The sequence below is a fragment of the Lontra canadensis genome, unplaced genomic scaffold (genome assembly GCF_010015895.1).
Source record: "Lontra canadensis isolate GAN:19392208 unplaced genomic scaffold, GSC_riverotter_1.0 scaffold91, whole genome shotgun sequence".
NCBI lineage: Eukaryota > Metazoa > Chordata > Mammalia > Carnivora > Mustelidae > Lontra > Lontra canadensis.
Window position 1 is genome coordinate 8267450 of NW_022631085.1, and position 26575 is coordinate 8294024.

At 49.9% G+C, this 26575-nt stretch overlaps 1 long non-coding RNA gene across 1 annotated transcript; it reads right to left on the bottom strand.

Annotated features, from left to right (window-relative positions):
* Nucleotides 1-10503: 10503 nt before the first annotated feature.
* Nucleotides 10504-25103, bottom strand: LOC116854458. Its single transcript, XR_004380164.1, has 4 exons — nt 24818-25103; nt 23302-23561; nt 11696-11996; nt 10504-10712 (listed from the first exon to the last, which is right to left on the bottom strand). It is a non-coding gene; the product is annotated as an uncharacterized LOC116854458 (long non-coding RNA).
* Nucleotides 25104-26575: the final 1472 nt, after the last annotated feature.

Sequence of the window (26575 nt, forward strand, 5' to 3'; positions counted from 1 at the left end):
TTTGAACCTGAGTCTGGCTGACTCCAAAATCACTTTCCACTGCATCACTGGGCTTGACGTCAGCTATCTTGGAATCAGCCACAGGTGTTGATCCCCACCCCAGGTGCTGGTCCCAATCCCAGAGAGCCTGATGCAATTGGTCTGAGGTATGTACCTCCCCCACCCCACCCCAATCAAGTCTTGAAAACAAAGTTGTTCCAGTATGAGACCAAGGTTGAAAACAGCTATAGGTTGCCCCGTGGTTCAGACTCACCTGGAGGGCTTGAAGGGGCTGGCTGCCGGCCCCCAGCTGCAGTGTCTGATGCAGGGGTCCCAGGTGTGGGGGCCAGAATGTGCACTTCTGAGCAGCTTCTAGTGATGTTTATGCTGCTGGTCAGGATCCGTCCTCTGGAAACACTGCCCTATGCCATGGACCTACCTGCGATCTTTCCTCCCTAGCTTGCAAACAGGGACTGGAAGAATCACAGCGCAGAACCATATTCAACACCAGCCCAGACAGTGCAGGCTTTAGGGGGTTTTCAGACAGTTTCTCCTGTCAGCTTTCTTTGAGGTTTGCAAGGCTAAGAGAGGGTTATCAGTGGGTCCTCAGTCCCCACACTGGCTCACCTGACCATTTTCTTCCTGCCTGCTGTTTCCCATGTACTTCCTGGGCCGGCCTGTAATTAAAGAAAGCCCTGGGTTCCCCCCACCCCCAACTAACCCCTGCATGAACACATCCATGCACACCAGAAAGAGTGGCGGCTAGAATTCCGAAACACTGAAACCCCAGGATGACGGCCTCCAGCCCCATGAACTGTGTCATTTTACAGCATTTCCAGGGCCAGGGGGCTGCTCCTGCGGCTAGCTCCAGGCAGCTTATCCCTGTGCCTCACTCTACCAAAAAAGCTGAGATTCAACGGGCAGGAAAGACACTCAGAGGTCATCTGGGCCACTCCAGCATGTCCCACCTCCCCCGCAGGACGCCACAGACCACACTTCCCCAGCTGCCCGGACATGCAGAGGAAAGTAGTCCCCCAGCGCCCCCTGCTGGCTGAGTTGGGAATGGCTGAGAAGCCAGTGCAGCCCAAATTGCAGAAACCTCAAGATCTCCCCGACTCCCTCCAGTAAGAGGCAAATTCCTCTAGAAGGGGCTTCCGGCTTTCCAGAATTATCTTCAGTACCTGAAACATACCCTCTGTTCGCCTACATATTCCCAACCGATAGCCACCATCCTGTCTAAGAGGTAGAAAGACGGTCTCAGTCACTCACCAGATGTTGGCTGGGGCTGCAAGGAGTCTCCCCTCTTCTGAGGCATTGAGAACATAAGGACATTGCACGCGCTTTGGAGAAATTCACGGTCTAACCTGTAGGTCGGCAAACCACAGCCCACCAGGCAAATCTAGCCCACTGTGTTTCTGGGCAACCCATAAGTAAGTATGACTTTTCTGTTTTTTAATTACTTTACAAATCAAAAGCATTTACTTACCATGATGAGAGCACTGAATAATGTACACCTGAAACCAATAGAACACTGTATGTTCACGATACTGGAATTAAAATTTTAAACTTAATTTAAAAAATCGAAAGACTATTTTGTGGCCTGTGAAGCAAGCTCAGAGAGGTTACTCAGCTAACCCAACTAAGAGATGGCAGAGCTTGGGTTCGAACGCAGATCGGTCTGACTTCAAAACTCACATTGATTTTTTTTTTAAGAGTTTATTTATTTATTTGACAGAGATCACAAGTAGGCAGAGAGGCAGGCAGAGAGAGGAGGAAGCAGGCTCCCCACTAAGCAGAGAGCCGGACACGAGGCTCGATCCCAGGACCCTAAGATCATGACCTGAGCCAAAGGCAGAGGCTTTAACCCACTGAGCCACCCAGGTGCCCCACTCAGGTTGATTCTACTCTCCCTGGTCACCTCTAGGCTCGCAGTCTCAGCATCTCCTCCCATTTGACAGAGGAGAAAATGTGGCTCATCGAGCTCAGGTGACTTATTCCCACGGCACTCAGCCAGTGAGCCACTGGTGAGGAGGGACTTGAGCCCTGGCATCAGCAGAGGTTTATCCCCTGGAGGCCGCAAGTCCAAGGGCAAGATCCCCGCGGGCTGGTTTCTTCTGTGGCCTCTCTCCTGGAGTGCAGACAGCCATCTGCGTGTTTCCGTGGCGTTCTCCTTCTAGGCACGTCTGTGTCCAAATTTCCTCTTCTAATAAGGACACCAGTCATGCTGGATGAAGGCCCACCCCAGTGACCTCCTGTTACTTAATTACCTCTCTAAAAACCCCACCTCCAAATACAGCCACATTTGGAGGTGCTGGGAGCTAGGACTTCTGCATACAAATGGGGCGGGGGGCGTGTGCGGGGGGATACAGTGTAATCCAGAAAAGAGCATTAGGGGGCACCTGGGTGGCTCAGTGGGTTGGGCCTCTGCCTTCAGCTCGGGTCATGATCTTGGGGTCCTGGGATCGAGCCCCACATCGGGCTCTCTGCTCAGCAGGGAGCCTGCTTTCCCCTCTCTCTCTGCCTGCCTCTCTGCCTACCTGTGATCTCTGTCAAATAAATAAATAAAATCTTTAAAAAAAGAACAGAAAAGAAAAGAGCATTAGGGCACCTGGCTCATCTGTCTGTCTGTCCTCCGGAGTCCTACAGCAGGGAGAGCAAGGAGGTGAGAAGGCCCAGAGCCCGCTTCAAGGGGAGGGAGGGAGAGCTGACAAAGGCTGGAGCAGGGCCCAGCCCGCCAGGCACCTAGACTTGGGTGGCCAGGATTTATCACTGCAGTCAGTCACCACGATAATTGGAGAGAAGCAGGCTGTCAGGGGCAGGACCCAAGGATAATATTTCAGCAGAGAAACCCCCTGCCCAAGCCCCACCAAGCTCTAGGAGTTGTCACCCCGGGACCCCCACCCCCCACTCTGGGCCCTGCAGAGGTGAGTACTTGTCCATCTGAGAGACTTTTCAAGGTCGCCTGTCTAAGCCGCTGCTCTGGGCTCTCGGGGAGCGGGTCAGGGTGGGGAGTGGTGGGGAGAACCTTTGCAACCCTGGCAGGTGTTGGCGTTCCAGCTCGGCACAACGCAGCCCCCTGGATGGCCCACCCCAGGCAGTTCTGGTGGCATGGATCTGGGTGTGGGGCCAGGCTGCACTTCCCTGTAACCCAGCCCCAGATCCGAGCAGAGAACTGCCCCCTCTCAGAGAACATTCTAGCTTCAGATCCTGCCTAGCTGTCTCTAAGTCTTCTGTATGTCTCTCTCTCATCACAAGCCGGAGCCACGTGACAAAGTGTCTCCAACTCCCTTGCTGGCTTCCCATCCTTGCTCTGGACCCCGACCCCACGAGGCCTCTCCCTTTTTATCCCCTCCGCCACCAAGCCATCACCTCTCAGTCTTCTGGCTTCCAAGCAGGGGTCCTTGCACCACTGGCTTCAAATGGCCCCTCTGGGAAGATACCTCAGCAGAGTGCTTCACCCTGATGGGTCACCTAGCAGATGTGGGATGGCGGGTCAGGCAGAGATGGGGCTGGCTTGGGTTAAAGAGTGTGTGTCATCCCCCCCCTGCCCCGCCCCGCCAGTCGTCCTCCACCTGGAACCTCAGAATGCAACCTTATCTGGAAATAGTGTCTTTCCAGGCGCAGTAGTTCAGATGAGACCAACTGGGAAGAACGCCCTAAATCCAATGATGGGTGTCTTTATAAGAGAGAAGCTTGGTCACAGACCCTTGAGGGGAGCAGTGGGGCAGCCGCAAAGCCAAGACGCCCAGGGCTGCCGGCGCCAACGAGCCAGTGGGGAGGCATGGAACAGGTTCCCCTTCAGAGTCCTGGGCAGGGACCAGCCCTGTGCATGCACTCTGACCCCCAGACCCATGAGGAGTAAATTCCCATTTTTTAAGCCACCCAATGAGTAAATAAGTCCCATTTTTAAGAGCGGGGGCTACTCCCATGCTGTTGGCACGTAAGAACTTGGGGTCTTTCGTTAAGGTAGCCCCAAAAAAGGGATACCTGGGCCCACGCATGGGGACAACGAGGACACCCCAACAGACCTCCAACAAAGCCAACGTCAGACTTCTGACAGGCAAGGGGTGGGGAACAGGCCTGTCCCGGGGAAACAGGCCTGGAGAAACCGAAAGCTATCAGGAACACCCCTCTCCCCAAACACACACACAGAAACACACAATTCAGGGGATGCAAAAGTGTCCAAACGTGGGGTGCCCCAGGACTTGGGATGGGAGATTTGCACTAGACATTCAGACGTCCGCTGGCTCACTTAACCTCAGTGTCTTCATCCCTTTAGTGGGGTGTAAGCCTCGGCCATACCAGGTGTGACCTGGAGGGGAGGACTCTGGGACACGGGAGGGGCGGGGGGCTGGGGTCAGATCCTGTGTCAGGATCCCATTCGGTGTTACTCTAGGACAGAGCTCCCACGTCGCCCGCCCAGCCCACCCTGAAATGCCTGGCTGTTTCTTTACCCTCCGTGGTATGCACATGCTTCATCACTGGAATTTACTTTGAGGATTTTAATAAAAAGGGCATCTTCCGTGAGCTCCCACTGATATCTCCAAAGTAGAAAGGCTCAGAGCAACGTGGGTTACTCTTTCTTCCCCAGCAAATTACACAGAAAAACAGCGTGAAGTCCAATTCCTGAACATGCCACAGCCCTGTCCCCTTGGAGAAGGGTTTCAGATGGGACACAATGATCCATGCTTGAACGGGGGGCTGCACCCAAGAGAAATGCAGAGAAATTCCAAACGAACGGTAGAAGCCCTGCCTATGGAAAGGCCATCCGCCAGTAGCGACCACGACGGAGGCATCAGCTGTGAATCACATGCGAACTATACACGCTGGGCGTGCTGGGTGGTCCCGCACGTGAAAGCCAGCCATCAAGCCACAGCCGGCAGGGGACAGAGCCCTGCGGTCCTCTTTCCCCCAAATACCTCTCATGGGTCTAACTTCTTTTTCCCCCTAAAGATTTTATTTATTCATTTGACAGACAGAGATCACAAGTAGGCAGAGAGGCAGGCAGAGAGAGAGGGGGAAGCAGGCTCCCCGCTGAGCAGAGAGCCTGATGCGGGGCTTGATCTCAGGACCCTGAGATCATGACCTGAACTGAAGGCGGAGGCTTAACCGTTACACTGAGCCACACAGGCACCTCTCATGGGTCTAACTTCTGAACAGCTGTTACAGTTAGCACTGGGTTTTTGTTGGGCTTGGGGGGGTGTTTAAGCGTATTTCTGAGGTATAACTGATACCCGATGTAGTATTAGTTCAGGTGTATAACGTAGCGATTCCACAGTTCTCTATATTATTCAGTGCTCTGTCGAGTTTTAATAATATACATAGAAACTTCAAATCAGCATATTTTTATTACTTACCCTTTCATAAACACCGCATTCTCCAGAAGTTAATTCTGAGAACGCCCAGCTGCACAACCCAACAGACTCGGCTGCTGCGTCTGTTTGGAGAGGAAATTCCTGGTGGCTGGGGATCCTCGGTGCTCTGTCTGGGTGCAGTGTGCATCTCCAACAACCGCATGGGGCTTAGGGTCCCTGCCTGCAAACGGCAGAGTTAACACACTCGCGGAGGGAAAGGGGGCCACAGTGACGGGGACACAGAGTGGGGGCTACTCCCATGCTGTTGGCACATAAGAACTTGGGGATTTTTATTTGGGTTTACAGCTTAGGACCCCACAAGAAAGGGTGGGCTCTGTGGGGTGAGCTATTTCTGTTCGGTAAATGCAAATTCCAATTCCCACAGGAAACAGTTGAGTGGATTCCAGTAGCATCTTGAGGGTTGAAATGGATGCTTCTCTTTGAGCTGCTAATCCTTTGTCTTTAAAAGGAAGGGAGTGAGGAGGGGGACTGGCAGGGCTGGGCAAAATAGGTGAAGGGGGTAAAGAGGGACAAGTTTCCCCTTAAAAAAAAAAAAATGAGTCCCAGGGACGAAAAGTACAGCAGAGAGAATGTAGTCAATAATATTGTAATAACACTGCACGGTGACAGATGGCAAATGTGCTTGTCATGGTGAGCATTTCATAATGTACATAAATGTCAAATCTCTATGTTTTGCATCTGAAAGTAACAATATTATATGTCATCGGTACCGCAATTAAAAATTTAAATTTTAAACAGATTTTTAATGATAAAAAGAAAGGACAAATCCGGTGTTTGTGATTGCTACAGACTATCGCAGACCATCCTGTCCCTAATGTAATTAATGCCCCTGATTTGCACACCTAAAGAGGATCAGAATGGTGCAACTTAGTGATACATATTTTATGACAGATATTTAAATAAGTAATGTAATATGTCCAAAACCATCAAATAATACCTTCAGTGGGTGAAGTATATGGTATGTGAATTGTATCTGAATAAAGTCGCCAAAAAAAAAAAAGAGAGAGAGAGAGAGAAAAGAAAAGAAAATAGGTAAAGGGTATTAAAAATGATCCACTCTGGGTGGAGATATACACCACATATGCCACTGGGCGGTATTATCCCTATTTTATAGAAGAGGAAACAGAGGCTCAGAGAGGTGATGTGATCTGCTTAAGGTCACACCTTGAGACCAGTGGTTCTCAAAGCAACTGTGTTCCCCCAGGGACAGCCAGCAGTGCCTAGAGGTATGTCCTATTGTCACAACTGGGGAGGAGATGCTACTGGCATCTAGTGGGGAAGGGGCCCGGGTCCCCACAAACACAGAAGCATCCAGCCCCAATGTCAGTATTACTGGAATCAAGACAGATAAGGAGACAGCACAGAAAAGGGGAGGGACCCGGGAACACACACACACACACACACACACACACACACACGGGGACTGTCATTATCTGGGGCAAATAAAACCAGCAAGGAACTGGGGGCCGTGGGGGTTAGTGGGGAAGAGCTCAGTCCAGCAGCCCCACCCGAGGCAAGTTCCAAAGCCAACAGCCTAACATTTTGAAAATTTGAGTAAAAATAAATAAATAAAAAATAAAGATTTGAGTAAAAGTAAAAATGTGCTTCAAAAGAATATATTATCGGGGCACCTGGGTGGCTCAGTGGGTTAAAGCCTCTGCCTTCGGCTCGGGTCATGATCCCAGGGTCCTCGGATCGAGCCCCATATCGGGCTCTCTGCTCCGCGGGGAGCCTGCTTCCTCCTCTCTCTCTGCCTGCTTCTCTGCCTACTTGCGATCTCTGTCTGTCAAATAAATAAATAAAATCTTAAAAAAAAAAAAAAAGAATATATTATCCGTGCCCATCCCAAAGGCTGGCAACCTTTGCCCAGAGTGTGGTGAAGGAGTGAGTGACCCAAGCTCAGCCACCAGTGGGGGCAGGAGGGAAAGTAACCCAGGAGAGCAGGCTTCCGCCACCCCAGGAAAAAAAATTTAATTCATTTCTAATAAATAAGCCACTGGATTTTGAAAGGGTGTATCTATTCTGTTTCCAAAGGCTTGCAGAGCACCAGTTCTCAGTCACAAACTAAGCAGACCCAGATGCAGGCCCAGAAACCCTCTTTGCAAAGCCCCAATGGCCCCAAGTGCAGGGCTGAGCTCTTCAAGGCCCAGACACCCAGCATAGTTTCCAGGGCAAAGCAGTGCCCCAAAAAACATGTGCAATGGTTCCAATGGCTCAACTTGACTTCTTTGTAGGGCCAAGGTCGTCCAGCAGGCTCTGTCCCTCTCTGCCTTCACCTCATCCTTTCCACTTCCCTATTCTGTTCCAGCCACACTGGGCTTCTGTGCTGTCCCTCAAATCCACCAGGCACACTCCTGCCCCAGGGCCTTTGCACTTCCTCTGCCCTCACAACTCACTCCCTCTTCCATGGTCTTTGTTGGAAGGTCCATGTACAAAACTGCCACTCTTTCTCTTCTTCATTCTCTGCTTTGTTTTTGGCAATATCACTTACACCCTCCCCACTTGCTAAATAAGTCCCTCCTGAACTTGTTCAATGTTTACCGCTAGACAGACTCCAGGTATCTAGTAATGGACCCCAGTAAGTATGTATTGAAGGAAGGAATCGTCTTTAAGCCTCACAGTGACTCTCTGTGATAGTACTATCATCAACCCCATTTAAAGACAGGGAAACTGAGATGCACAGAGGTCGTGTGACTTGCCTGAGGTCACTTAGCTACAAGTTCCAGAGCCGGATTCCAGGCAAGACAGGTGTCCCTGAGGTCTTCCTTCTCTACCACATGGCTGTGCAGCCTCCCAGGGAAAGCCTTTCCTGCTCTGAATCCTGAATCCTGCTCTGTCCCTGGGTCCAGGGGACCCTGGGCAGGTTCCCTGACCTGGACCTGCTCACCCAGAATGCAGGCCATCTGGACCTGTTCAAAGATCCTTCAGGGATTCCTGCACTAAACATCACGTGCGATTGCTCCCCTCCTGCGTGGATAAATACTGAGCTCAAACTTTTAGAGATACCATGTGGAATATGGAAAGCTGGGGGTAGCCCTAGCCTGCCACCCAACTGTGGAGTTTCCCTTTGAGGAAGGTGGATGTGATGGGCTGAACTGGTTGAAACCAAGAAAGTTATTGAGACCCTCTCAGGACTTTGCGATGTGACCAACAGAGGGAGCTATCTGACTGAGAGAGGGAACCAGGTTGCGATAAGGCCAGGAGAGTGGGTCCTAATACCGTTAAGACTAGAGTCTTTATAAAAAGGAAATACCTGGACATAAAGCCGGGCACAGAGAGAAAATGATGTGAAGGCCCAGAGAGAAGATACGACCTACTACAAGCCAAGAATGCCTGAGGCTGCAGAAGCAAGGAGAAAGGCCTGGGACAGATTCTCCCTCACCTGCCTCAGAGGGAACCAGCCCTGCCAGCACCTTGACTTTGACCCTCCAGCCTCTGGAATGGCAAGAGTACATGTCTGTGGTTCAGCCAAGCAGTTCATGGTGCTTTCAGTAGCGGCCTTAGCAAACCACAGCTGTGCATAACCAAATAAAGGTGGGGTTCTCTGGAAAGTGTAGGAGAGAGATGGTCCCCAAAAGCAGTCACTACATACACACTAAAATCCTTTCAAGGCCAACTGCCAACTCAACGCTTGACCCTTGAGCTGAGGTCCTGTTTCTAGGTGAACTTCAATTCTAGTCTTCAATCCTAATGGGATGTGTCCTGTACTCTGTCTCAGAAATTCTCCTGGCACTCATTCCTTGATTCACGGCGTCTCCCCCAGTCCTCACGGCCTCCCCTCGAGACACACAGCAAAGTGTCTGATCACACGCACCTTGGGGATTGTGACAGATTTTATTTTTGCCCAAATACTGAGCATGCTTTGGTAACCAAAAAAACTTCATGAATGGGCGCCTGGGTGGCTCAGTGGTTTGAGCCTCTGCCTTCGGCTCAGGTTGTGATCTCAGGGTCCTGGGATCGAGCCCCAGGTCGGGCTCTCTGCTCAGCGGGGAGCCTGCTTCCTCCTCTCTCTCTCTCTCTGCCTACTTGTGATCTCCCTCTGTCAAATAAATAAATAAAATCTTTAAAAAAAAAAAAAAAAAAACCTTCACAAATAAGGATGGGTGCCTTATCGAGCAGATTGAAAGGATTCCATACCTGTCTTTCAGGAAAAGGCAGCTGAGGGGTGCCTGGGTGGCTCAGGTGTTAAGCATCTGTCTTCAGCTCAGGTACTGATCGAAGGACCTTGGATGGAGCCCCGTGTCTGGCTCCCTGCTCAGCAGGAAACCTGCATTTCCCTCTCCTACTCCCCCTGCTTATGTTCCCTTTCTTACTCTCGTTCGCTCTCAAATAAATAAATAAAATCTTAAAAAAAAAAAAAAAAAAGGAAAAAGCAATTGAAATCCTGATATGGATTAGCCCAAAGAAAAATAGACAGGTATAAACCAAGACGAAGAGGAAAGTCATTTGGGAGAAGAGGGATGGACCTAGAGGATGTTATGCTAAGTGAAACAAGTCAGATAGATAAAGACGATTTCACTTGTGTGCAGAATCTAAGACACAAAACGAACAAATAAGGCAAGACAGAAACTGACCCATAGCTATACGGAAACTACTCGTAACCATATGCAGGAGGCGGCTAGGAGGGGGGCAAAATGTGTGAAGGGATTGGTCCAGTTACAAAGTAAGTCTTGGGGGTGTATAGTATAGTACAGGGGACAGTCAATAATATTGTAGCAATTTCATACAGCAACAGATGGTAGCTACACTTCTGGTGGAGATCATTTCCTGACATGTACAAATCAAGTCACTGTAATGGACGCTGGAAACAACTGGGATATGGGAAGACAATTATACTTCCACTAGAAAAAAAAGGAGAACAAGAAGAGGGAAGTAATTTAGGGGCACCTGGCTGACTCAGTCGGTGGAAGGTGTGACTCTTGATCTCAGGGTTGTGAGTTCAAGCCCCACACTGGCTGTAGAGATCACTTAAATAAGAACACTTTTAAAAAAGAGAGAGTAACCATCTTTTTTTTTTTTTTTTAAGATTTTATTTATTTGACGGAGAGTGAGAGAAAACACAAGCAGGCAGAGCAGGAGGCAGAAGGAGAGGGAGAAGCAGGCTCCCCACTGAGCAGGGATGCCGACGTGGGGCTCAATGTCAGGACCCCGGGATCATGACCTGAGCCGAAGGCAGATGCCTTAGATGACTAAGACATCCATCTTGATCTTTCTCTCCTCTTTCCTTTTATCCATTGATAATAAACCTTGTGACAAATTTCCTTCTTCAATTTGACTGTCCTTGTTTTACCCCTGGAATTCCTTAGGAATCGAGGTTTGGGTCCAGAAGACTGGCAGCATTTTGCCAAAGCAGAGAACCTGAGAGTTAAAAAGCACCTTAGAACAACATTAATTAGACAACAGACATTAATTAGAACAGTAGAATTAAATAGTTGATAAATGAACCATCCACAGGTGACAGGGCACAAAGTCAAAAGGGGCCACTGACTCCTAGAAAACATTCCCACTTGTATTTTAAAACAGAGAAAGCCAAGAAGAATGGAACTAAATTGTTTTGAAAGGCAGTGTTTCAAATATGGAAGAATTGAGCTGTGTGTTTGTAAACACAGCTATTTAAAAGAATGTGATGTGTGACTTATCTCCCAATTAAAATACTATGCAAATTTGTAAGGCAGGGTTTTGTCAGCTACAACTAGTAAACACAACAGCTCGAGTGAAATCATTTCTAGTGCAATTAGCTGTTTATGAAGATGCTGTTTTATTTTTTTGCAATTGTTTGGAACCAAAAAGAAGTTAACGGCACAATCTCAATTGTTTTTTTCTTTGCAGAAGCACTCCTCTCTGGAGCTCTCATTGGAGAGGAGGGATAGTTATTCCACCTGAACACTACAGAAGGTATTAATAAGGATTTCACACTTCCTGAGTGTTTACACTTTGCCAGGTATTGTGATAGGCGAGTTGTATACAATAGCCCATTCAATCTCCCCCAAGAAATCTAGGAGGGCATGCATTTATTAAGACTAAGCTCAGTTTACAAGTGAAAGAAGCCTAAAAGGACAGTGACCTAGATAAGATACATTTACTTCTGTGACATAAAAATCTGAGATGAAACGGTCCAGGGCTGGTGTGGCAGCTCCATGGGGTCAGGGAAATGACTTTCTTCTGTCTTGGGGGTCTTCTATGCATGCCTTCCATTCTCCATTCCTAAAAGGACCTCATGTTCCAGAGGGCTGCCCCAGCTCCACTTATTACGCCTATAATCCAACTCAGGGAAAGGAGGAAAGAAGAGAAAGCCAACACCCCCCTACCCCCCCCCACATAAGTTTTCATTCCATTTTTACCGATGCCCCATTGGCCAGAACTTGGTCACATGGTTACACAGCTCTATGACTATAGCTGCAAAGCAGGCTGGGAAGTGTAGTCATTATTTGGTACAGCCATATGCCCCCAGCTAAAAGTCGAAGGAGAAACGATCTTGGGACATAACGAACAGTTTTTGCCATAGGTAAGATACTGTTGTTCATTCTCTTGTACAGATGAGAAAACTTAGAAGTTAGTAACCTGACCAAAGTCATAGTCAATTCTCTTGATTGTGACACTCTCTTGATTGAGTCTTGTTTTGTGATTCTTTTTCTTATGCACCTGGTTATTGATAAGATATTGGTAATCAACTCCTATATGTTGCTTGGAAGAGAGAAATTATACAAGAACAATGCATTTAGAATTCTACTCTTTTACACTCACATCACTGCTTCTTTTATCAAATAGAAATTTTAAAGCGCAGTATTTCTGTGGCAGAGAAGAGTGTGCAGACTAGCAAAAAATAGGGTTTCCTCCTTCTCCAGGGGCTGTGGGTGAATGAGCCAGCCCCATTCATATCCCAGGTTGCTGCTTGCAGACCTGGATCCCACCATCCAGGGCTCACTGTGACCATGGCTGCAGCACCGGACACCCAATTTTTTTGTAATCTGTAAAACTACAGAACTCCCAGAACATAACATAAGGGAACCCAGATAGAAGACTGGGTATGGTGATGACTTTTATTTAATTTTTAAATATTTTACTTATTTGAGAGAGAGAGAGAGAGAGAGAGAAGGCACAAGCTGGGGGAGCAGCAGGCAGAGGAAGAAGCAGACTTCCCAGTGAGCGGAGAGCCTAATGCGGGACTTGGCCAAAGGCAGACGCTTAACCAACTGAGCCACCCAGGCATCATTTTATTTTATTTATTATTTTATTATATATTTTACTTTATTTATTTATAGTAATGATTTTCGGATACAACACCAAAGGCACAATCCATGGAAGAAATAATTGATAAATTGGTCTTCATTAAAATTAAAAACACGTGGCCTCCAGGGACCCCCAGGGTGAGCATCCAACTCTTGAGCATCCAACTCTTGATTTCAGCTCAGGTCATGATCTCAAGGTTGTGGGATCGAGCCCCACATTGGGCTCCACACTCAATGCAGAGTCTTCCTTGTCTCTCTCCCTCTGCTCCTCCCTCTGCTCTCTCTCCAATAAACAAACAAAACAAACAAAAACTTCTGCTCTATAAAAGACAAACAACATCAAGAAAATTAGAAGACAAGCCACAGACCAAGAGAAAAATACTTGCAAAGGACACATCTGACGGGCACCTGGGTGGCTCAGTGGGTTGAGGCCTCTGCCTTCGGCTCAGGTCATGATCTCAGGGTCCTGGGATCGAGCCCCGCATCGGGCTCTCTGCTCAGCAGGGAGCCTACTTCCTCCTCTCTCTCTCTCTCTGCCTGCCTCTCTGCTTACTTATGATCTCTGTCACAAAAATAAATAAAAAATTTAAAAATCTTAAAAAAAAAAAAAAAGTACACACCTGATAAAGGACTGCTATCCAAAATACACCAAGAGCTCTTAAAATTCACCTGGCTGGTTCAGTTGGCAGAGCCTGTGACTCTGAACTCAGGGCTGTGAGTTCCAGTCCTATGTTGGGTGTAGAGATTACTTAAAAATGAAATCTTAAAAAAAAAAAAAAATAACAAGGAAACAAATAACCTGATTTTAAAAAGGGGGCGGAAGAGCTTAACAGACACCTCCCCAAAGAAGATATACAGATGGCAAATGAGCATGTGAAAAGATCCTCATCATGTATCATCAGGAAATGCAAATTGTAACGATAGGGAGATGTTGTCACATACCTGTTTGAATGGCCAAAATCCGAACCCTGAAAACATCAAATACGGGTGAGGATGCAGAGCAACACGTACCCTTATTCATTCGTGGGAACAAGAAATGGAACAGCCACTTTGGAGGAGAATCTAGTGGTTTCTTACAACACCCAAAAGACGCCCATTGTTATGATCCAGCAACTACACGCCCCCTCCGCTGTATTTACCCAAAGGAGTTGAACGCTTATGTCCACACAAAATCCTGTACGTGGATGTTTACAACATTTTTGTTCATAAACTGTGGTACATCCAGGCAATGGAACACTATTCATCACGAAGAAGAAATAAGCTTTCCAGCCGCGAAAAGACATGGAGGAAAGTTCAATGCACAATTACTAAGTGAAAGAAGCCAGTCTGAAAAGGCTATACACTCTATGTCTCCAACTATACGACATTCTAGAAAAGACAAAGTATGGAGACAGTGGGGCACCTGGGTGGCTCAGTCGGTTAAGCGTCTGCCTTCAGGTCATGATTCCAGGGACCTGGGATCAAGCCCCGCATCGGGATCCCTGCTCAGCGGGGACTCTGCTTCTCCCTCTCCCCGTCTGCTGCTCCCCCTGCTTGTGCGCTCGCTCGCTCTCTCTCTCTCTCTCTCACAGTCAAATAAATTTTAAAAATCCTTTAAAAAAAAAAAAAAAAGTATGGGACAGTAAAAAGATGAGTGTGGTTGCCAGAGGTTGATGAGCAGATGAAGCACATGGAATTTTTAGGGCAGTGAAACCAGTCTCTATGATGCCATAATGACGGATACACGTCATTGTATGTGTCCTAACCCACGGAATGCACACCACCAAGATGAACTCATCGGAAACAACAAACGATGATGCAGTCCATGTGGGTTCATCGACTGTAACATATGTCCCACTCTGGTGGGGGTGTTGACAGTGGGAGGGGCTGTGCATGGGGGGTGAGGTAGGGGGTGTGCGAGAAATCTCTGTACCTCCTCTCAATTTTGCTGTAAACCTAAAACCACCCTAAAAAAAAAAAATTTTTTTTCAGGGCAGGCGCCTGGCTGGCTCAGTCGGAAGAGCATGTGACTCTTGTTCTTGGGGTCATGAGTTCAAGCCCTACATTGCAGGGGTAGAGATAACTAAAAAACCCCCCCCAAAAAATTTGTTAACTAAAAATGAAATCTTAAAATACAGTCAAGGCTAGGGTCTTGGGACACCTGGGCCCAGTGTCCGGGGTGAGGGGCTGTAAGGGACAGCCGCCCTGTGGGCCAGGAGCCTCTAGGTGGCAGTGCCCAGCCAGAAACAGAGCCAGCTGAAGCCCCAGGGAGCCCCAGAAGGGGAAGAGAAAAGTCAGGGCGGTCAGGGCCGCTGCCCCCACAGCGCTCCCCACCTGGCTCACACACCAGATGCACGTCAACGGAGCACAGAATACATCAACAAACGAATGAATGGTCCTTTGAAAGTCTGTAATCCTCAGTAATGACAGTAGCTGACATTTATTGAAAACTTGCTGCCCGGCACCATTCTGGTCAAATTAAGATCTTGCCGTGTGTGTTCGTCATGTGAACAGCATTCTCCCGTTTCTTAAGATATCCGTCAACAGTGTGCTTTACCAAGGCTTAACCACCTAGTGAACCCGGCATGTTTGATCAGTCTCCTAGCATCGGGTTTATGCTGTCTTGTTACTCCAAGTACTATACTTCGTATTGTTGCTGAAGGACTGCCTTCCACAACTCTGATTATCGCCCCACTGGGATTAAAGCTCAGAAACTGGAATTAGAGGGTAGGAAACGATGACTGTTTTTAGAGATCTTCCTATATGTGGCCAACTGAATTTTCAACGTGTGGCAGGCAGGCTGTCCTGTTAGGAGTAGCGTGTGCTGGGGGTACATCATCTCAGACTTCCTGGTGCTAGGTAGTAGCAACGGAGCTTCTCAGAAACTTATTCCAACCCCAGTCTTGGGGCGCCTGGGTGGCTTGGTCGGTTAAGCATCTGCCTTCAGCTCAGGTCATGATCCCAGGTTCCTGGGATGGAGTCCTGCATCAGGCTCCCTGCTCAGAGGGGAGGCTGCTTCTCCCTCTACCTCCCACTCTGCCTACTTGTGCTCTCTCTGCCAAATAGATGGATAATATCTTTAAAAAACAAAACAAAACAAAAACCACAGAATCTCCTTTTCAAATCTGAATTTCACAAAGTAAGGCTGAACTTGGGATTCAGATGTTGATTGCTCATTTGTATTTCTGCTTCTGGAAACTCCCTGTTAGTATTTTTTGCTCATTTTTCCTTTTTTGCATATTACTTTCTTATTCAGGTATGTGCGTGTGCACACGTGTATGTCAACAGAGATATACCCTACATTAGATTTGTCATACCTGTCATGGTCCCTTTTTCAAGTTTGTTTATATCGGTCGTTACAAATTTACACTTATAATCAAGCTTTTATTTTTAACTGTTTTCTTTAAAGATTTTATTTATTTGAGAGAGAGCGTGAGCAGGGAGGGGGTGGGCGGAGGGACAAACAGACTTCCAGCTGGGCAGGAAGCCTGATGTGGGGCTGGGTCCCAGGACCCTGATATCATGACCTGAGCTGAAGTCAGATGCTTAACCAAACTACCCAGGCACCCTCAAGCTTTTCATTTAAAAATATTGTCTCACACACACACACACACAAATGTCCCAATACCTTTACACTTACAAAGCTGAATATTCACATATATGTTCCCTCAGCTTTTAATTGCTTAAATATTCATTTGACAGAGAGACAGGGAAAGAGAGAACACACGCAGGGGAAGTGGGAGTGGGAGAAGCAGGCTCCCTGCAGACCATGTATTAACATATAACTCCTTATAATCTGTCAATATATGTGGGAGCATGAAACGATATTCTAACAAAAATTTTCCCCCCAAACAGTCAATGTTCTTGATGTCATCTATTGACCGATCCATCCCCTCCCTGTCATTTTGTGCTATTTCCTGCTGGACTATGAAGTTCTTCTATAAACCAGGGTATTTTCTGGAGCGTTCTATCCTGTCTTACTACTGGTGCTAATATCTTCTACTTATTACTATTTTTTTTGTTTTAATTTTTTATTTCAAAATTTCTTTAGCTATTCTCAACTGTAAATTCTTTTGGCTGAACTTAAATACTTCTGACCCATTTCCAAAAATCCCTTGGGGCTTTTATTAGAGCTATAAACCACAACTCTAAGTTAATTTGAAAAGAATCAACCCTCCAGGGTGGAGAGGGGGGAAATGGGTACTTGTAGACAGAGCCGGAGGTAGTAAAAACTGACCTTCTGGGAAGATAACCATATAGTCTCTATCATAAACTTTCACTTTTTTTTAACTTTTTATTTATTTAAATAATCTCTACACCCCCCATGGGATTCATACTCACAACCCAAGACCAAGAGTCTCTCATTCCTCCGACGGAGACACCCGGCACCCCGTGAGTATAAACTTTTAGACGTATCAGTGCTTTCGACCCAGAATGTCCACTTCTTGATATCTAGAAATCTCCCACATGAGCACAAAAGATGTGCACTGCAGGGGCGCCTGGGTGGCTCAATGGGTTAAGCCTCTGCCTTCGGCTCAGGTCATGATCTCAGAGTCCTGGGTTCGAGCCCCACATTGGGCCCTCTGCTCAGTGGGGAGCCTGCTTCCCCCCCACCCCACCTGCCTCTCTGCCTATTTGTGATCTCTGTCAAATAAAGAAATAAAATCTTAAAAAAAATAAAAGTGCACTGCGGCGCTTTTTGCAACAGACTCCAAACAAAATAAACTAAGTGACATCACAGAGACCAATAGGAAGGTATGGCAGAGCCACGTGCACTGAGGAGGGAGGGGGTCCTCGATTTAATGTGACAAGGAGCAAACAGCTAGACAAATGCCTACAGCACGAGCCCATCTACTGTTTTACATCACAGGACGTGCTCTGGGAGAGGAGGGCAGCCAAGCGCTTCCTGTAAAGGCCTGGACAGTCCATATTTTTGGCTCTGTGACCCGTAAAGTATCTGTCGCAACTCTTCAGCTCTGCCGTTGAGGCGCCAAAACAGCCCAGGACAATAATGTGAACAGACAAGTCTAAATGGAGCTTAGGGAGAAAACCAGCCAGTGGGATGGATTTGGCCCTCGGCCTGTAGTTTTTTGGACTCCGGGCCCAGAAAGAAGACTGACTACCAGTGTCAAGGTCTGTAGGAACTATATGGCAAGCACTAGACACAAGCACTTACAAATACTCACTCGTTAAACTCATGTAAGCCTCCTAAGAACGTGGAACAGAGACTATCCTTCTGCACATCTTACAGAGGAGACTGAGAGGCTCTGCTCAAGGTCACACAGCTCATCAGCGGAACCGGGATTCAAACCCAGGTGGTCTCCACGCAGAGACTGTCCATCAGCGTTACTCAGTTTAGTCCTCCGGTGGTGTCCTGTTTCTCTGAATAGTGTGCTTCTAGTATCCTGTACCAGCCACCTCGATAAAGAATTTCATTCTTATAATACAGAAAAAGCATGACTGCATGGGAAAAGACACGGTTTATCACTCTTGATGTTGAGACCACAAAACACCACGATTTGACCGGAGTCAACAAAAAAATCAAAGTTAGACACACAAAATGATGTCAGCGTCACGCTGCCCGCGGCATCCCCAAGTTCCAGGGAAAATAAGGATTGTGCCTGTTTCAGGTACGGAAAGTCACACAGGAGAAGAGTCCAGACTTTTTAGAGAAACACAACCCTGTGTCTGAGTCACAGCTGGGCATCTCCCAGACAAGTCACTCAACCTCTCTGAGCCCTAGCTTCTCCACTGGCAAAAGAGGCTGGGACACACATGTCTCAGGGGTTGCCATAACCTTACAAGAGACCGTTGAGAAATGGGGCTATGAGGATGCCTGGCCCCTTTCCTGTTGCCCATTACATAAATTCCTGCAGGATTGGCAGGTCCATTCCTGTCTGTCTGGTCCCCAGCTAGCTGCACACTGAGAAGCCGGAGCCTGCTTTGTCCACAGCCGCAGACACCTTCTACCAAAGGCTAGCAGAAGAACTACAGCCACAACAAGAACCAAGGATGGCCAGGCCAAGGGCACCGCCAGCACCCCATGTGGTATAGCCTAGGAGTGGGAGGGAGGTAGAGGTTAGGGGAGCAGGGTCTAAGCCCTGAGGACAAGTATCTGAAAGTTACAGCCCACTGATTGCCGAGTGTCCCAGATCCCAAAGCCAGAACTGGGGAGAGGGTCCATTTTACAAGTGGTCAAGGTGAGGCCCAGAGATCCGGACAGGGGCTTCTTAAGGAGCCTAGGAAAGCATCCACCCAGGCATTCTCCTGAGGTCCTGACCCAAGGAAGGCCAAGGTCAGCCCCACCCCCAGGTGCTCTGTTGGACCAAACACATGAATTTGAGCACAGGCACTGAAGGGGACATGCGCTCTGCAATCCACTGTTGTCTCTGGGCTGCCAGCCCCACTCACTTATCTGTCCTCATTAGCATCCGTGTGTGCCATCCCTGGCAAACAGGATCTCATGGAATTTTCACCATCAGTCTGGGATATGGTTACCCAGCTTGATAGGACGTGCAACAAAGGACAAGACAGGAGCTTGACAAGATCAGACAGTAAGGTGTTGGCAGTGCGGGTCCTTTCAAACTGGCGCAACAACTGGATTGGGCCTGGCACAAGTGGGGTGGGGAGGTTCCTTAGGGGAAAACGTGGCGGCTGTGGGATCTGGCAGCAGACCCCCTGGGTTCACATCCTAACTTCGGCAACATGCCACCCCCCCACTACCGGGGGACCACCCCTACCCCCACAAGCCCTGGCCTGGGACAGCTGTCCCTTTAAGGCTCTGGTGGGCGGGTCCAGCCGTTTCCATGGAGCTCTCTGAGCTCTTTCTCGGCTTCCAAATTCATGGCCCAAACAGGAAGTGAGTCACAGCAGGAGAATGCAGGGCTCCCGGCCTTAGGGAGACATTCAAGGGCAACCACAGGTTCCCCAGTGGGGGTCGGGCCTTCGTGGGGTGCTTGGGAAGTGCGACAAGATTTCGGCATCTGCTTGCATCGCTGGCTGGCGCACAAGTGACAAAAGGTCTCTGAGTTCATCAAAGTTGACTGGGGTCAGGCAGGAGGTCCCAGAGCTGTCTCTTTCGGTCACTAGCCAGAACCCCAACACCAGGGTTTGTGGAACCCATACCAAGAGCACGCAAAAGGATTTATAGATGTTCACAACACTGCAAGGCGGTCACCTTTGTCATCTCTACTTTCCAGGAGAGCAAACTGAGGCTCAAGTTAAGGAACCTGCCCCACACTCCCCAGTCCTTGTGAATTTAAACCCAGTGCCTCCTACAGGACGGGGCGGGAGGGCAGGGGGTACAGATCTGGATTAGGATCCTGGCTTGGCCACTCCCTGACCCTTTCGGCGTAGAGGCCCTCATCCTTCCAACCACTACATACTGTCTGCTCCTGTGAGGGGGGGAGGGACAGGCTCAAGTGAACGCACACAGCCTCCAGGGAAGGCAGGTAGACGCCAAACAAAAGCAGACATGATGAGAAACAAGGAGCACAGAGAACAGTGCAGGAGCGGAGGGTCAGAAGGGCTCTCCCAGGAGGGGACACAGAAGATGAACAGAAAAGAAGGGGACAGACAGGGGCGCCTGGGTGGCTCAGTGGGTTAAAGCCTCTGCCTTCGGCTCAGGTCATGATCCCAGAGTCCTGGGATCGAGCCCCACGTCGGGCTCTCTGCTCAGCGGGGAGCCTGCTTCTCCCTCTACCTCTGCCTGCCTCTCTGCCTACTTGTGATCTCTGTCAAATAAATAACTAAAATCTTAAAAAAATAAGGGGATAGACAGCCTTTTCAAAAAGTGGGCAGAAGGGCAGCTCGGGGGCTGACGTAAATCAGAGAACTGTATCTGATAGAGCCCCTGAATCGAGTAAATTTTAAAAGGAGGGAGAGGCCTCTACGGGAGAAGGTTCCAGTGGGGTGGACACTGGGCCCTGCCAGGTCACACCCAGGACGGGAAATCCTTGCTGCTGGTACCCACTGAGAACACCAGCAGGAATGCCAGGGCCTGTGGCCCAAACTTGGTCCCTCCTCCCTGGCCTCAGAAATGGCCAGTCAGCACCCTGGAAACAACTGACCGCCTCCCCGCCCCCCTCCTGTCTCTTTGGGGCCTCCCAGCCTCCCGGGCTAGGAGCCGTGCAGGACTGCAGTCACTGGTCTGGTGACCCCGCAGGCCAGTTACCCGTGCCGGGAACATCTGGCAGCGCTCTGGCTTCCACCGCTGGAGTGAAACCCACGTGGTAGATGGAGGGAGGCAGCCCTGCCTGGGAGCTAACTTAACATGGGATTTCTTTGGGCTGTCAGGTCCCAGGCAGCTCCTCAGGAGCCCACCTGCTCCTGTGTTGAGGTCGAGGTCGAGGTCAAGGCCATGGCCACAGTTCCTGCCCTTGGGCGGTAGGTCCGGACCGAACCTGGGAGGGTCACCTAAACAGTTCCTTATGACACTTGCTGCACCTAACCTGTCCGCTGACCTCAGTGCACCCCACTCCTCCCCCAGAGTGCTCTCCCCTCGCTGGGGACAGCTTCCAGCCCACCACTTACCAGCCTTGAGAGATGGCTTCCCCTCCCCCGTGGAGAACGGAGAGCACACTCATTGCCACAGTGCCGGGGACCCTCCCATTTTAGGCATTATCTCAGTTCATCCTCACAACCCTCTTTACAGATGGGGAAACTGAGGCGGGGGGGGGGGCTCACGAACTAGCCAAGACGGGTGACACAGTAAGCATGAGGCTCCAGGCCCCGAATGGGTCAGCGGCCACAAAGCCAGTCACCGAAGCCTCAGCTCTTGACCTGGGAAATGGGGAGAAGGGTGATGTTCCCCGAGCAACAGTCAGGGCACGACGTCAGGGAACACCTGCACGGGCTGGAAAGAGGTACCGAGTGCGGTCTGGGGCGTCTCAGAGCCCTTCCGTATACTGTTTTTCAGGTATACATATACACAGGCACACAGAGAGCCACGTTTTATAAAAGAAAAGGCAGGGAGACTTGGGGTGTGGTGGGCGCACCCTACCCGGCGATCCTGGGGCAGGGACTGGCCCCTGGGACCCCAGGGACCCCAGCTCCCCACTCTACTGCAGGCCACACGCGGGCACCCAGAAAGCCACTCAGGAGAGGAAGACTCCTCACCTGGGATCTTCCTGTGTGATCTCCCCCCACATGCACTATCAATGTCCTCTTTAAAATGTAAACAGACGTAACCAGGTGGCAGGACTTAGGATCCATTTTTGTGTTCTTCTACAGATACCCTGTCCCTACTCCCAACCCCGGCATTGGCATATGTGGGTGGAGAGCCCAGGAATCTGTATTAAACCCCTCCCGAGGTGACCTATTCCCAAGCAGGTGCAGGAGAGGTGTCCTGGGGGCACACCTGCTGGGTCACTCCTGGTGAGCCGTGATTCACCACACCCTGAAGGCTTGTGGGTGCAAACTTCCCCCTGCCAAGCCCAGGAAAGCACCCTGCCCCGGAGGAACCCGCTCAAGGCCAGACTTCCTCCAAGCCTGCAGGACTGAAGGTGGATGGGCAGGCAGCGCCCGAGGGGAGGGCCAGAGTGCTCTGACGGCGCCAGCTGCCCTCAGCCTCAGGGATGGCAGAGTCCAATGCCACTGGCCACCTGCCCAGGAAACAGTCTGGAAAGGGCCAAAGCAACATTCCCTTCTACATTTTCTGCAGGACGCGCCTAGGTGCTTTACACAGGGATCCTCAGCTGGAGGAGCTTAGAAAATGCTGGCGCCTGCGGCCCACCCCAGGGAGAACCACCTTGCTTGCCTGAGCATGGCTGACTGACATGCAGGCAGCCTGAGAACCGTGCAATCTGAGGGAAGAGAGGAAACGGGGGGACACAGAGGCTGCAGGCTCATGGAGAACCCCGGGGCAATCCCTCCTAGACTCTGACGAGGGGCAGAGGATGGCGACACTTGGCGGCTAACAGGCGTGTGCTCACCAGCTGCCACGGGAGGCACCTTCCCTCCCCCCCGCCCCCCCAGACCCATGGCGGGGCCGCCTCCACCTCACAGACCCCCAGGGTCGAGCTCTTCACCACCACACCCTGCTCCTCGACACACTGTGAAAGCCCAAGAGGAGAAATGAGGGACTTTTCATGAAAACCTAGGAAATTTCAAGCCACCTTTTACGCACTCGTTCCTTCAAGAACTGTCCAGGTACCCACTCTGTGCCAGGCACAGATGCCCAGGGAGCCTGGGTTTCCGATCTGGTGGTGAAATCGATGTCGCGGGACCACAAACAGCAATCTCTCTCGTGAGCAGCAAGAGACCGGAGTGGCGAGCAGACACGGAGGGAGGAACTGCTCAGCTCTTAGTACAGTGAGTGCGCGTTTATCTCCGCACTCGGTCTCGGGGGCCACAGGTCATTCTTACTGTGGCTCGCAGCCCAGCACAACTGACAAACACTGAGATGGGCAAGAGTCAAGCCTTAATATGCCAGATCCAAGTGTACACAAACACGATGCCCTGTGTTCAGGTTCCCCTGAGCCTCAAACAGTACATCACAACTTCCTGGTAGTTACCAATTTCTAGATTCACCTTGAAACCATCCCTGCCACGGTGGTTACAAGACTGGCTTTTGGGGAGAGCTGGGGGAAGCCATCAACCTCCTCCCCCGGCACCCAGGGACCACTGGTAGGGGCTCCCCTGTCCCCCGAAGGTATCTCAGTGCTGGCATCCATACCCCTAAGGAGCTATCAACGGTCTAAGACTCTCCTCTCAAATCTCAAAGCTAGCGTGGCACATACCTTGGTGGGTTTCTGGAGGACATCAGGGTGAGGCGTCCACTGGCCCAGGTGGCTGAGAGCAGCCCAGAGAACTGGCGGCGGGCTGCCCCGAGGACCGGAGCCTTCTTTCTCCGTCAGCTGCGGGACTGCTCTCAGCCTGCTGAGCCTGCCACTGCGGAAGCTGGATCCAACCTAAGTCTCCTTTAAGCTCTAAGAGGCAGGTCTGTACGTGATCGGGAGCCCTAAACACTGCTGGCAGCTCACAGTGGCACAACCCCAACCTAAAACAAAGGAAAGCCACAGCCCTCACCAACAGGTACACTCGTGGTGTGCCAGAGGTCTGCACCAAAAGCCTTTGCAAAGCAAACACCCCCTCAACCTGGGTTCAAAGGATGTGCTGCGGGCCCCCCTCCCGCCACCCGAGGATTCAGACCCAGTGAGGCGAGGCCTCCTGTACTTGCCGGCCTGTGGCATCTCCTAGGGTAGGCACTCAAGTCTGTCTGAAAATAGGGTCACGCTCACATGTGGACAACTTCTGCCTTGAAAACTAACCACCTCACCGCACAAAAGTTTCACTGTGTGCTTAATACCGATCCTTCTGGCTTTAAACTGTACTGGGACACGGTGCAATCAGTCCTTTTCCAACACCGGAGACTCGAAGCTCATCTCCCACAATGACTTATGTCCCCCCGCCAAGCGTATTACCCCACACTAATTCATAAATAACCATCAATCAACCTGCATATTTTCTAATGGCTGTATACATGAAAGATAATTATTAGGAGGGTTGCTCTTCAAAACTATTCAATTTTGGGGCACCTGGGTGGCTCAGTGGGTTAAGCCTCTGCCTTTGGCTCCGGTCATCTCAGGGTGCTGGGATCGAGCCCCATTTCGGGCTCACTGTTCAGCGGGGACCCTGCTCCCCCCCTCCGCCTGCCCCCCCAACCCCCGCCTGCCTCTCTGCCTACTTGTGATCTCTCCCAAATAAATTAAATAAATAAATAAATAAATAAAATCTTAAAAAAAAAAAAAACCAAACCATTAAGTTTTTACCTTTGAGGAGGACAAATTACACAGGCCTTCATATTAATGTCTAACTTTTTTTTTTTAAAGATTTTATTTATTTATTTGACCGGCAGAGATCACAAGTAGGCAGAGGCAGGCAGAGGCAGGCAGAGAGAGAGGAGGAAGCAGGCTCCCTGCCGAGCAGAGCGCCTGATGCCGGGCTTGATCCAGGACCCTGGGATCATGACCTGAGCAGAAGGCAGAGGCTTTTAACCCACTGAGCCACCCAGGTGCCCCTAATGTCTAATATTTAAATTACAAAAATGCATGTGTGTTAGTTTTTCTTAATGTGCCGTTGCAAAAATTATCAGCCACATCCCAGAGCGCTTCAAGGGCTCCCCTGACAGGGAGGCAGACTACAGATGTAGATGTAAATGCCCCCAAGGAATTCAGGTCATTGAGATTCGCATCCTTTTTTTTCCAATATACCTACTTCACAGACGATAAAACCGGCCCAGGGAGGCAAACTTACCCAGGTCCTCACACCCAGTTAAGTGGTGGAGTCAGCATTCAAATCCACAGGATTTCGAGCAAAGATTCTTCCTTCAGACAAGGGGGCAAAAAGCAAATGAAAATGGTAAGATCACCCTGCCTGCAATGGTACAGATTCCCGACACTGGCTCAGAAGTAGGGAGAACCCTGGGGATGCTTTCATTAACTGGTACTTTGCAGAAGGTCCTTTGGTTGGACCCATGAATAATTTAGTTTAATATTTTAAATATGAATTCCTTTGAACAGACCACTTTTACCTGCAGAAACGGAGCCCACAGAAATGTAAAGAAACTGTATACCACGTTCACTACTGCACCACTGCTAATTACGAGAAGCTAAAGGCCCATCCATACAAGGGAGGGCCATCCAGTCCTAAAGTACAGCATATATATTCTGATGCGGAAAAGATACAGCTGTGTGGCCAGATTTCGGGGAATTTTCAGTGTTTCTTCAAGGCATTAATGCCATACAAACGCAACAGAGAGGTCCTCGGGAACACAGAAGAGCATCAGTGAGACTTCCCAAGTTTTCCCCAAGGACCACCCGATCCATGTTGCACCCTCCAAACCCATCGGGTGTCCTACCTAGGCTGCCATCTGCCGAACTTCACAGAGAACGAGCTGGTGTGTGGCAGGAAGTTAAACCCTGGATCTCAGCGTGTCACATGCATCAGTGCAAACACAGAGTGAGAGGACGGCCAGCCTCGGGGTGCGGGCCTGCTGCTCGCCCAGATGTCGAACGGCACACCCCGCAGGAACACTGCAGTGAGGAGTCTGCGCGCTGGCCGTGGTGGGGTCAGGTCACCTAACACAGTGGTAACAGCTTTCAGGGAGGGGGAGCAGGTACTGCGGACATCTGACCACAACAACCGCCTTTAACTAAATTAAACGGATGAACCTTCGGTTTCTTGTGGCTTTAGAAATAAACAACGCCTTCTCTGTCAGAATCTTTCAAGTCACCTCCCCAACCCCATAGAGTCCAGAATGTATCTCTGAAGACCCCCCCCCCCCCTGTAAGTAGACACACGTAGGTCGTGTATCTCAGGAAGCAGCAGGCTCTAACAAGCACTACGGAATCAAAGGCAATGGGTGAGGTCAATATAGTCACCGTGCCCCTCAAAAAATCATGCTGGGGGCACCTGGGTGGCTCAGTCGTTAGGCATCTGCCTTCGGCTCAGGTCAGGGCCCTGGGGTCAAGCCCCACATCGGGCCCTCTGCTGCTCAGGAAGCCTGCTTCTCCCTCTCCCAGTCCCCTGCTTGTGTTCCCTCTCTGGCTATCTCTGTCAAATAAATAAATAAAATCTTACCCCAAAAAATCATGCCAAAAAATTAATGATTCACTCAGAATACTCTTCCTAAAAGTAACTCTGCAGCCCGTGTTCCCAACTAGGTCCCCAGCTCCCTTCACTTCCAAACCCTCCCATGGCGTCCTGGCACCTTCCCTGCGCTGGGGTTGTCTCCCCCTCTCTCAGGCCTTGGCCACCCCCTCGGACTCACACAAGCAGCAGCCAGCCCCACTTTCACGACTGGAGGGAACCCCTACGGCCCAGAGACACAGTTTGGCAAGTTTAATGTGTTCCAATAGCCTGGGGCGGAGGGGGTGATGGGGGGCGGGTGCGGAAAAAATTCAGAGGGCTGGTTCTTTTCTAAAAGTCTGGACTTGATTACATCAAAAAAGTTCATTCAGATGTGATGACCAAAACAAAACTGCAGACAAGCCCCGTAGTTTCTCGGTTTTT